Source organism: Vombatus ursinus, unplaced genomic scaffold (assembly GCF_900497805.2).
Source record: "Vombatus ursinus unplaced genomic scaffold, bare-nosed wombat genome assembly UNPS02014863.1, whole genome shotgun sequence".
Taxonomy (NCBI): Eukaryota; Metazoa; Chordata; class Mammalia; order Diprotodontia; family Vombatidae; genus Vombatus; species Vombatus ursinus.
This window is the reverse complement of record NW_020954641.1, coordinates 22,949,891-22,963,072: the sequence shown is the minus strand read 5'-3', so window position 1 is coordinate 22,963,072 and position 13,182 is coordinate 22,949,891. Positions and strand designations below refer to the sequence as shown.

General features: G+C 39.4%; 1 protein-coding gene across 10 annotated transcripts in view; it reads right to left on the bottom strand.

Annotated features, from left to right (window-relative positions):
• Positions 1-13,182, bottom strand: part of EBF1 (EBF transcription factor 1) — a 460,751-nt gene that overhangs the window by 153,311 nt on the left and 294,258 nt on the right. The gene's annotated exons all lie outside the window — the stretch shown is intronic.

Genomic DNA, 13,182 nt, shown 5'->3' with positions numbered 1-13,182 from the left:
CCCAGACGCTCCCCACTGAACACCAGCTCGCTCAGAGCCTGTTTGCCAAAGGGGCCACAGAAAGAAGCATGTGTTGTCTTCAAGAACTTGGGCTAAAACAATGAGCAGGAATGACCTACACTTCTCCTTATATTAAATGGGAAAAGGGATTAAAACTGAAACCCGCAGAGATATGTTTATTCATGCGACCTCTTACAACCAAATATAATAATTGTCTGTTAATTGCAGTTTCAGCTCCCACCTCATGCTTCGACTTGTGAAACAGCAATCATCCAGCTCCTGTTTAATCCACCTATTATGTTGACTAATTAACTTTGCTCGACAGTTTATTTCTTCCTCCATTATCAGCCCCTGTCAGCCGCAAGCACACGGCTGCATAGGGGGACCTCGGGCTCTTTGATTGATCACCGATAGATTGACATGCAGATTAATTTAATTAGAATCACCTCACTTGAGAAATGAAAGACAATGGCAAAGGGGCTAATAGATCTGCTCTCATAATGAGGCAAGCCTCCAGAGCGAAGGCTGAGGATTTCTGATTTATTTTGCTGAATTCCCCAGTTGTTTCGAAAGGCTCTTGCTTTTAATTGTTCTTGGTTTTGAGAGGCGTTTGCCTCTGAAGAGGTGAAATGCTTTACAAGGATTGGCAAACACTGCGGCAGCTCTGGGAAGAAGTCACCTCTCTGCATTGGCCAAGGAAGGCAAGGGGGAGGAGGGGTACGCAAAGGACCTTTGGAGACTCCAATTTCATCATCTGAGTGGGACAAAAGGGAAAACTTTGGGCTCCTGGCCTGGTCCTGGAGAATGTCAACCCTATTATTAGGCCTCCCACCAAATGTATAACACTGAAAAAGACCCTCTTCCACCCCCTTCCCCCAGAGATCTGGCCCAAATCTGTCAGGACAAAACATTTTCACTTGAAAGAAGATAGCAAAAAGAATGATTTCCATCCAGTAATAGCTGAGAGAACTACTCACAGTACCACCATGTAATGTTTGCATTTTTGTTGTAATCTATGATATTAAAATACTATGGGAGTGATTCAGAGCACTTACAGGGATCTAGGCTTTTCTGCTTAGTCATTTACAAAACCCCAAATCCCAGCTAAAGTCATTCATGAGAGGGAGGAAGGTTAAATGATAGTAAGCATAAGAGGCAAGTTCCAAAGCAATTTATCACTCCATTTATGACTGGCTAACTAGACTTCAGACAGAATTAGCTTCTTCAAAGGCCTCTTCATTTACAGATGAAATTAAAAAAAAAAAAGCAAAGAGTTTTCTAGTCGTTTTTTATAAAGAAGAAAAAAAGAGATCAGAAACATGGTTGCAGAACCTTTGTTATTTGAAGAAATTGAAATTCATCTATTCTATCCCTTTTAGTCAGAAAGGAGACTACTTGGAACATTTTAAATTACATAACCCATCTATCTGTGTCTTTCAAAGACCACAATAAAGTGGTCAATGGAGTCGTTAGCTGAAGAAACTATAAAAGGAATCCCAAACGGTATCTGTTTCCAGTGTCAGGAAATAGAGAAAGTGGTTACGCTCTGTGTCTGTCTTAAAAAAAAAAAGTACTTTGCTGTGCACCTGTAAGACAATCACTCAAGTGCCACAGGCTTAATTCTTTAAATATTCAATGCATTTCAAAGAGGCCCCACTGTCATCAAAGTTTTATATTCAACATAAAGACTAAGGACAAGGATTGGCAACAAGAATAATGCACACTGTCCATTTTTCTTCATTCCATCAAAACTATATGCACGTATAGGAGACTCTCCAGGTTCTTTATTCCTTCTTTTGCCACCTTTCACTCTCAGTGCCCTGAGACCAGCCTAATCTGTCTGCAGAGCCTAACCATAGCTGGAAAGAGGGAAAGACTAGAAAATTCTTACATCTTTATTTAGAGGCAATGAGGTTAAGCAGAAAGAACATGGGACTTTGGATCAAAAGACTTGGCTTATAGTCCTGGCTCTGCCACTTACTAATTGTGTGACCTTGGACAAGTCACCTCACTGATCACTTCAGTCTCCCCATCTAGAAATAACATGTTTACAGATGTTCTCAAAGATCCCTTTTGGCTGAGATATTCTACTCTATTCTGCTCTGTTCTATTTCCATTTTAAATGTTAACTATATTTATGCACACCAAATACAACACATTTTTTCTTTCCCTGCCTCCCCAAATTAATCTCCCTAATGCATAGGTCTGACTGTAGCTTTCTCTTGCTCAAAAGCCTTCTAGTGTTCCCAATTGCTTGGGATAAAATAAAAACTACCAGGGCAGCTAGGTGGTGCAGTGGATAGAGCACCAGCCCTGGAGTCAGGAGGACCTGAGTTCAAGTCTAGCCTCAGACCAAACACTTGCCACTTACTAGCTGTGTGACCCTGGGCAAGTCACTTAACACCAATTGCCTAAAAAATAAATAAATAAAAATAAAAACTACTTAACCTAGAGTTGAAGGCTTTAACATCTCTTTTCAATCTGCCTTTTCAGGATTTCTACCCCTCTCCCACCACATATTCTTTCTCTAGCACACTGGTACTTCTCAACTTTCTCCATTCTGGCCTTCTCCTCTCCCACTTCCATGTCTTTGCACATACCAGCCCCAATGTCTAAAGCCCTTGCATTCCCATCTATTGCAATCTTTCCCTTCTATCAAGGCCTTGTACAAGGAATAATATCTCCATTAAACTGTCTCTCATCCCCTCAGCTAGATCTCCTACATACTTGGTGTAAGGTATAGCTAGAGAAGCGAAAGACCCAGCATAAAGTATGCAATATTTTGTAGTCAGAAGACATGGGATTTGAAGTCTAGCTCTGCCACTTACTAACTATATGACCTTGAAAAAAATCAAGGAATAAATTTATGAACCTCCATTTCCTCATCTGCAAAATGATAGGGTTGAACTAGATGATGGCCAAGGTCTCTCCCATCTCGATGATGCTAGTCATCTTGTAGCTAGTACTATGGCAGTTAGGTGGTATAGCGGATAGAGTGCCCAGCCAGGTGTCTAGAAGACCTGAGTTCAAATCTGACCTCAGACACTTGCTAGCTGTGTAACCCTGGCCATGTCACTTAACCCTATTTGCCTGAACAAACTGAGACCAAAATTGTGAAAGGTAAAGTGTAAAATGAGCTAGAGAAGGAAATGGCAAACCGCTCCAAGATCTTTGCCAAGACAACCACACAAGGTGTCACGAGGAGTCAGACACGACTGAAGGGACTTAACAATAACAAGCCAGTACTACAGCTCTTTGTGCAATAAGAGCCAGCTGCAATTTATAGAGGGCTTTAAGATCTGCAGAGCACTTTATATATGTGATCTCACTAGATGCCCCTTGTGAGGATGGTGCTATTATTATCTTCATATTGGAAAACGAGGTTAGAGAAGTTAAGTAACTCACCCAGGTCATGGCTCTTCCCTCCTAGATTATAAATCCCCCAAGGGATTTTATAACTGAGTGATTTTTCATTTTTGTTGTTGTGTTGTTCAGTCATTTTCAGTCATATCTGACTCTTCATGACTCTATTTGGGATTTTATTGGCAAAGTTACTGGAGTGGTTTGCCATCTTCTCTCCAGCTCATTTTACAGATGAGAAAACTGAGGCAAAAGGGTTAAGTGACTTGCCCAGGGTCACACGGCTAGTAAGTGTCTAAAGCCAGATTTGAGCTCATGAAAATGAATCTTCCTGACTCCAGGCCCAGCACTCTATCTTGTGCCACCTATCTGCCCAATTTTTCATCTAGAATATTTCTTTATTACTACTACTATTACTACTACTACTACTACTACTACTACTACTATTACTACTACTGCTACTACTGCTACTACTACCTAGCTAATACTAATAATAATTTGAAAAATGCTTGAGAAATTGAATCAAATCCACTTTCTCTTTCAGATTTGAGAATAATCAAGGTATAAATTAAAACATATCTTCTGTAGACCAAATTATAAAATAAAGATGAAAGTAGTAGATGCAGAAGAGTATTGAACCATCCTTGAGAAAAGGCCTAGAGCAGCTTAATGCAAGATTAATGAAGTGCTGACATATTCCTGTAAGAGGGGCAAACTAGACAGGCCAAAATTTCAGCTTTTTCAAATTTTGTCAACAGAACAGAGCTTTAATTTCGGGTGGGCATATATGGAGAACAAGTTTGAGTTGAGACTCAACCTCCCCAAAATGCCTAAGCCTCACTTTGTTAGGGGCTTCAAAGTAAGAAAAGAAGCAATGAATGGTAGTAATCAGAAGAAGAGGTAAGTTCAGGATTTGGGGTTAGCTGGAGCAAGGCCTTCATTAAAAAGGCTTTGAAATCAGTTTTGCCAATTCATTCTTTAGGTACTTGTGGGGTGATGGACAGAGCCCTAGGGTTTGAGTCAGAAGAGTGAAGTGTGAGGCCCATTTCTGCCAGATGGTTAGCAGCCCCTGATGATGGTGAGTGAGTGTCTTGAGTATCACTAGCTTTGTGACCTGGATCAAACCACTTGGTCTAAGTGTCTGTTTCTTTATCTGCACATGGGACTAATCATCCTTGCCCCATTTGCACTGTGGTGAAGATCAAATAAAAGTGTGCATACTTTGTAATCCATAAAACTCTACCTAAATTTCAGTTAATATTATTCCCAAGTTAAAATCTGAATCCAAGAACAAGATTATACTTGGTGGGAATATATTTGTTTGGGGACATCACCTCATTTATCTGAATTAAGCACCTTGGGGCTTCATTTTCATTTAACAGCAATCCATTAAAATCTGCATTCTGATGAACACTCAAAATTATACCCTCATCTGCCAGCCTCCATTCCCCGTCTGAATCTTCCTAACCTCCCAGATGATATTTGGGACTAGAGAAGAGGGGAACGGTAAATTAGCTGCGGACTTTGGAGACCTCCTTGGCTCATAGCTGTGGTTTGGAATTATGTTAGTTTTACCCTCCACTAGATTTGTGTGACAAATAAAAGATATACAACTGTCTCCTCACAGGCTCATATCCCAAAGCTCATATCCCAGAAATTCAGAATTTGGAAAAATTCAGACATAGGATACTTGATCCTTATCTAGCAAAAAGTTCAAAATAATGTCTCCCTCCGAGAATTTGGAAGTCTCGCTTACAAATGAGAGTTCGTATTCTGGGTATCCTATCTAAGCTCAATTGTTATTTCCAATTTAGCTATCCAAAAATTACAAGTTCTTTCATTGTGCCTATGACTCCTAGGTCCAACAATGAATTTCTGCATCTTAATGGACTGTGAGGCTTATGATCATATGATTATGATTTAGAGTTAGAAAGAAATTTAGAAGTCATTTACTCCAACATCCTAACTTTACATATGAGGAAACTGAGGCCTATGGGGGTTAAGTGACTTGCCCAATGACACACAGGTAATAAACAGTGGAACTAGGATTTGAACCCAGGGAATTTGGTTCCAACTAAAACAGTAGCATACTGCCGACTCTGTATGTTATTATGAAACAGGCCTTTGGTGAATTCTGTTTTTTCTTTCCCATCGACACTGTAGTTTTAGTTAACAGTACTCATTTACAACGGCAGCTAGGTGGCCCAGTAGATAGAGCACTGGGCTTGAATTCAGGAAGATTCATCTTCCTGAGTTCAAATCCAAGTTCAGATACTTACTAACTGTGTTACCCTGGGCAAGTCATTTAACCCTGTTTGCTTCAGTTCCTCACCTGTAAAATAAGCTGGAGAAGAAAATGGCAAACCACTCCAGTATCTTTGCCAAAAAAACCCCAAGTGGGGTCACCAAGAATCAGACACAACTGAACAACAACTTATTTCTATCTTAGGTTATTTGCCATGCTTAACTGTAATAAAAGTGTACTGCTTTAAAAAAGAATTTTCATTAAATCAATTGGTCTTTTCCAAATCTCACTCTCCCCTTGACAACCCCCCTATCACAAGACACACACACACACACACACACACACACACACACACAAACTATGATTCCAAATGAAGTTTGGTTTATCAGCCATGACGCCTGTTCAGTGCAGAGCTGTGAGGATTTGGTTGCTGGTCACTTTGTGGTTTTAGGCTTGTGCATCTTAGCCCTCTTTGTCATTTCTCAGCTTCCCTCTCAGGGGACCTTGTATGTCCTCACTACATTATCCAAGGTCCATGAAGCATAACTTCTACCTCATGTGCAGATTTGCAAGCAGACACAAGTGGCTAAATTCAAACATGAGTAGCAAGATGACATTAACACAAGTTAGCTTCTTAATGCTGACATAGACGTTATGATGGATAGGTTCCGAAGGGCCAAAATCTACGTCTTTCAATATCCCCATAATAAGTTGCAAGCTAGGGATAACATATTAGACAATAATTCGATCATAAAAATTTGTCCTCAGATAGTATGTCCTTTTTTGATTTCCTCTCCTAAAATAAACAAAGTTCAACATTATCAGCTGTTCAATTTTGAGTGAACCACCCTAGGGAATAAAACACATAAATAAATATAAGGGAATTTCTAATACAGAGTTCAATAGTGGACTTAATTGGATAGAAAATTTTGGTCCTGAAGTCAATCTGTCATATGGTTTGCCTCCTTTGGGTTTTATTTCTTTTAATTTGTGCATGGATTTAGAACTCAGGCAGGCAAGACAGCAACAGCAACAGCACCAGCTTGGAGCAAAATGATTACAAAAAGATATTCTCAGCCCATCTCCCAGCTCCACCTTCCTTCTCCCATCCTCAAACACGCATACTGACATTCAAATCCCATCACATGGCAGCTAGGTGGTTCAGTAGATAAGAGTGTCAGGTCTGGAGTCAGAAAGACCTGAGTTCAAATATGACTTCATACATTTACTAGCTGTGTAACCCTAGGCAAGTCACTTAACCTCTTTGCCTCAGTTTCCTCATCTATAAAATGGGGACAATCATAGCTTCTATATCCCAGGGTTGTTGTGAGGATCAAAAGGTATAATAATTGCACAGTGCCTGGCATACAGTAGGTGCTATATAAATGTTAGCTATAATTATCATTATAATGATTATTATTAAGTGATGGAGTGGATAGAGTGCCAGGCCTATAATCAGGAAGACCTGAGATCAAATCTGACCTCAAACATTACTAGCTGTGTGACCTAGGGCAAGTCATTTAACCTTTACCTCAGTTTTCTCATCTATAAAATGAGGGTATTATTATCCCCATTTACCTCCCAGTGTTGTTGTGAGAACAAAAGAGATAATAATGGTAAAGCAATTAGCATGGTGACAGGTGTATAGTAAGCGCTATATAAGTGTTAGTTATTATTTTTATTATCTTTCCTGACATCCTTTCTCCAGAATCACTTATTCCTTCATTAATCTAGACCCAAATTCCTTTCCCTTAGCTTCCCCTGCTTTCAGCCAATATTTGACCTTTACATAGTGGGAAATTCTTGGACTTGTCTACTGCTATAGTAAGAGGTTTCTTTAAAATAAGTGCTTATAGTAAATTCTCCTGCACTTTGTTCTTTTATAATACATCTAACTGACATGGGCTAAGATACTCATTGGAACCTATAAGATGGCAAGATGGCAATGCTTTCTGCAATTAACACTCATTCCCAAGTGAAAAGGCAAAAAAGAGTTCAGGATAGAGCTAATGTGGGAGGGTCAGGCCAGTGGGGAGGAAGTAATAATTATTTTGGTAAAACTAGGTAGAATTAAGGATGAGAAGAAATGTTAATTTTATTGATAAATAGTTTACTATAAATAGCTGAAAACTGTAATACTTTGAATTAAAATATTCTCTTCCTAGAAAATAAATTGAAAAGGGTGACTTGGCTAACAGTAATATTTGTCTAAATTGCTCAGGTAACTGAGTACATCAATTTAAACTTCTTGAAGTGACATCAGAGTTCTCTGATATTTTTTTTTTCTGAACCAAGAACTCAGTCTTCAAACAATTCATCAGTAATCTCTTTCCCAACCACTTTTTTTTTCTTTTTACATCTCAGCAGTGCCTTTGCTATGTAAGGACATCCTGACTTTCCTGTACCATTTGTTCATCAGCAGGAATCCATGAGGGAGAAAGAAGAAAAGTTAGTATGTATAGGGTTAGTGTTAGGGGCAGGAATGGATGGGAATCTGGGTCTACAGATAACTAGGAATAAATGAAGGGGGGAAATGCCCCCTCTTGTAGAATGAAGAATTTTTTAAAAGCCAGTTTAGATATCATTTCATTAAAATCAATCTTAAAGACGAAAAAGCTGAAGTTCACTGAAGTTATCTGACATACCTAACATGACCTAGAGATTCAGTTGGTCAACCAATATTTATTGAGAACTATACTATGTGCCAGGTACCATGGTAAGCACTGGGATACAAAAGAAAGGCAAAAACACATTGCTTGCCCTCAAGGAATTCACATTCTAGTGAGCTAGTGCGGAGCTGGGATAGGAACCCAGATCTCCTAATTCTGGATCCAGACTTCTTTTACCACATCTCCCTGCTTTCATCCTATCTCTTCACACTACAGCTCTAATCACTCCTGCAGAATCTAGCCATTGTGGGTATTTCATGGATTAAAAACAGAAAACATTGATCTAATCCAAACCACTCAAATGCTTGCTTTATTTATTTTACATTTTCTACAGAGATGACAATATTTAATATAGAAAAGTACCTACTCTGGATGCAGAGCAGCCACTTATCAAACACCTCATAAGGTTTCCTTTTTTATGATGCATCCTTTCTCCCTGGGCATAGCATAAGGCTCATGCCAAGACGTGTATTTACTCGATAAGCCATAATGGCTTAATATATCAGGTTGAAAATCCACCTTTTGTATTTACCATGTTACGTGAATTAATCCTGCATTCTGAGACTATCATTAGGGTTGCTTTCAGTATAATTAATCAGTGTGATGTAACTTAGTGTTATTTTCTCTGAGTAGGTTGGTCGGGGCCCCTGCTCACTGAGTTTGGTTAGTATGGAATGTAATTGCCAGATGTGCTATTTGTCAAAACAATATAAATCCATTCAAAAGGATAGGGAAAAAAGTTCATGTGGCAGGAGTAGCAGGAGAAAAGGAAGAGAAGAAAGAGATGGAAATACTGACTTTGTAAAAAACAGAGGCTAAGTGCAGAATTGAAGGCCGAGGGCAAATGTGTCTTTTAAGAACCTCCTAATCATAACAAACAGTTCGAGAGTATGGATCTTTTAAATAAATAACTTAAATTCTTCTTAATTCACCTAATTCATTAAAAACTCCTAAATTTTACATAGATTTTAGAGTCACTTTTGATATTTTATTATTTTTAATAGAATAAGGGGAGAAGAGTAATTGAACCAAGAGTGATGGTAGAAAGAGCAAAATAAACTCATTCATCATCTACATAAACATAAACATATTTGCATGTATATACTCACAAATGGGTGTTTATGTGTGTGTGTATACATATATAATACACACATATACATACATGCACGCATATTTTTTTGTTTTTTATTTTTATGGTAATTTTTATTTATTTTTTTGTTTTCAACATTTATTTCCACAAGATTTTGAGTTTCAAATTTTCACCCCATCTTGCCCCTCCCCCCACCCCAAGATGGCATGCATTCTAAATACCCCTTCCCCTAGTCTGCCTTCCCTTCTATCTCTCCCCCCCTTCTCTTAGCCCCTTCCCCTTCAATTTTCCTGTAGGGCAGGATGGATTTCTATACCCCATTTCCTATATTTCTTATTTCCCAGTTGCATGAAAAAAACATTTTTTTAAACATGTGTTTTTAAAATTATGGGTTCCAAATTTTCTCCCTTCCTCCCTCCCCACCCACCCTCATTGATAAGGCAAGCAACTAAATATAGGTTATATATGTGCAGTTATGCAAAACACTTCCATAGTAGACATGCTGTGAAAAACTCACTCTATTTCCCTTAACCCTATCCCACCCACCCATTTATTCTATTCTTTCTTTTGACCCTGTCCCTCTTCAGAAGTATTTGCTTCTGATTACTCCCTTTCCCAATCTGCCCTCCTCTCTATCATTCCCCTACTCTCTTGTCCCCTTCCCCTCCTATTTTCCTATAGGGTAAGACAGATTTCTACACCCAGTTGAGTGTGTTCGTTATTCCCTCCTTAAGTCAAATCCTATGAGAATAAGATTCACTCATTCCCTCTTACCTTCCCCCATTTCCCCTCCACTGTAAGAGTATTTCCTTTTCTGTTTTGTTTTGGTTTTTTTGTGGGATAATTTACCCAGTTCTACTTCTCCTTTTCTCCTTCTCCTAGTATATTCCTCTCTCACCCCTTAATTTTATTCTCCAGATATGACCCCTTCATCTTCAATTCACCCTGTGCCCTCTATTTATCTATCTATCTATATCTATACACATGTACATATAATTTTTTCCCCTCCAACTACCCTAATACTGACAAAGGTCTCATGAGTTACAAATATCATCTTTCCTTGCAGGAATGGAAACAGTTCAACATTAATAAGTCTCTTATGATTTTCTCTTTCCCATTTACCTCTTCATGTTCCACTTGAGTCTTGTATTTGAAAATCAAATTTTCTATTCAACTCTGGTCTTTTCATCAAGAATGCTTGAAAGTCCTCTATTTCACTGAATGACCATTTTTTCCCCTGCAGGATTATACTCAGTTTTGCTGGGTAGGTGATTCTTGGTTGTAATCCTATCTCCTTTGCCCTCCGGAATATTATATTCCATGTCCTGCGGTCCCTTAATGTAGAAGCAGCTAAATCTTGTGGTATCCTGATTGTGTTTCCACAATACTTGAATTGTTTCTTTCTGGCTGCTTGTAATATTTTCTCCTTGACCTGGGAACTCTGGAATTTGGTTATAATATTCCTAGGAGTTTTCCTCTGAGGATCTCTTTCAGGGGGAGATTGGTGGATTCTTTCAATTTCTATTTTGCTCTCTGGTTCTAAAATATCAGGATAGTTTTCCTTGATAATTTCTTGAAAGATGATGTCTAGGCTCTTTTTTTGATCATGGCTTTCAGATAGTCCAATAATTTTTAAATTCTCTCTCCTGGACCTATTTTCCAGGTCACTTGTTTTTCCAATGAGATATTTCATATTGTTTTCTAATTTTTCATTCTTTTGGATTTGTTTTACAGTGTCTTGATTTCTCATAAAGTCACTAGCTTCCAATTGCTCAATTCTAATTTTTAAGGAAGTATTTTCTTCAGTAATCTTTTGGACTTCCTTTTCCATTTGGCCAATTTTGCTTTTTAGGGCATTCTTCTCCTCATTGGCTTTTTGGACCTCTTTTGCCATTTGGGTTAGGCTATCTTTTAAGGTGTTATTTTCATCAGCATTTTTTTGGGTCTCCTTTAGCAAGCTGTTGACTTGTTTTTCATGATTTTCTTGCATTACTCTCAATTCTTCCTCTGCTTCCCTAACTTGCTTCTCAAAATCCCTTTTGAGCTCTTCCAAGCCCTGGGACTGATTCATATTTTTCTTGGAGGCTTTGGATGTAGGAGCTTTGGCTTTGTTGTCTTCTTCTGGTTGTACATTTTGATCTTCTTTGTCACCAAAATAAGATAATATAGTCTGACTCTTTTTGCACTGCTTAGTCATGATCCCGGCCAATTACTTGAGTTTTAAACTCTTTGTTAAGGTAAAAGTCTGCTTCCAATGTGAACAGTGTACTGTCCCAAGCTTCAGGGGTTTGTACAGCTGTTTTCAGAGATACTTCTAGGGACCTGTAAAATTGCAGTTCTTCCAAGGTGGTATGATAAGGGGCGAGGTGTTTCCTCTCCACAGCCACAACAAGGTTCACCACACCAGTGTTCCTCCTTGCCCCAGGCCTGCCCCTCCGAACTGTGACCCAGATCTAAGCACCGGTAAAGCAAGAGATTCCTGCTTCAGCACTGGCAAAGAGATCCTTGTAATCCCCCTCTGATCAGTCACTCGATTCCCCCTCAGTCTGTGGGCCAGAAGCTCAGGAAAAAGCCATGGCCCCGGGCCGCGCTCGAGATTTGAGGCTGAGACCTAGCTCCTCTCTCACTGCAGTCACAGGCATTTCCCACTGACCTTCTAAGTTGTCTTTGGTGTTCCTGGGTTGAGAAGTCTGGAAACCACCACAGCTGCCGGCAATTCAGTCTTCTGAGTCCTGCTCCAGGGTCAATGCAGACTGTGCGCCCATGCCAAACTGCATTCTTCTCCCTGCCTGGCACGATATACCTTTCCAATAGACCATCCAGGCTGTCTTGGGCTGGAAATTTGTTTCACTCTGTCTTTTTGTGGGTTCTGCTGCTTTAGAACTTGTTTAGAGCCATTTTTTTAGGTATTTGGAGGGCTTTGGGAGAGAGCTCAAGCCAGTCACTGCTTTCCCTCCACCATCTTGGCTCCACCCTCCCCATGAAGGCATATATAGTCACAGGGTATAATAGGCAGTCTCAGGGTCAGGAAGCCCTAGGTTCAAGTCCTCTTGCATTTAAACTGCAGCACAGCATTTGGAGAAGAAGTAACCTCAACAATGTTCCCAGCACCAATGAAATCACAGTTCCAGGACATAAACAATCTTCCTAAGCTTGAGAAAATTTTGAGAATGAATATTTTGCTCTATATTCCCTAAATAAAGATAGTATCCAGCACTAAGGTTGGACACGCCATATTGTTTCCTTCATCTACCCCCTTTGCCCCAGGAATCTTTAGACACAATAAGGAAGGCTGCTGATAAGGATTTAAATTTTAACTCTTAATTGTCTGGCTTTTGTCAGTTTAGGACCAGCCCCTTGGCGTGATTTTCATGGAGTCTTTTGACAAAGCCTTTTTAGTGTCAAAGTGAAGAGAGTTGCTCATTAGAGTCAAAAATGACTTTCGACTTGGCACCAGGTTGGTTGCCCCCTAATGAACCCCACCTCTACCCTGCTTCTCGCCATCTTTCTCTACCCCCATCCTCCATGAGCACTGAATGAAGCCTGTATCTCAGGAGCTCCAAAGCTTTATTTAAGTAAGTTTGCTACCCTAACCACAGACTAGGGAGTTCAAAAGAAAACATCCATTGGAATTTTTTTTTAAGTACTGATTCTAATGGATTTTCTACAAGCTTGAATTCCATACTGCATTAAAGTATGAACAGTGCATGGCTCTGTTGAAAGTGATTAATTTCTTGAAAATGCTAAGGTCACACTAATTGACATGACCTGCGTAATTAAGCAGTCTCTGTTTACACACTAGAATCTCAGCTGCTGTG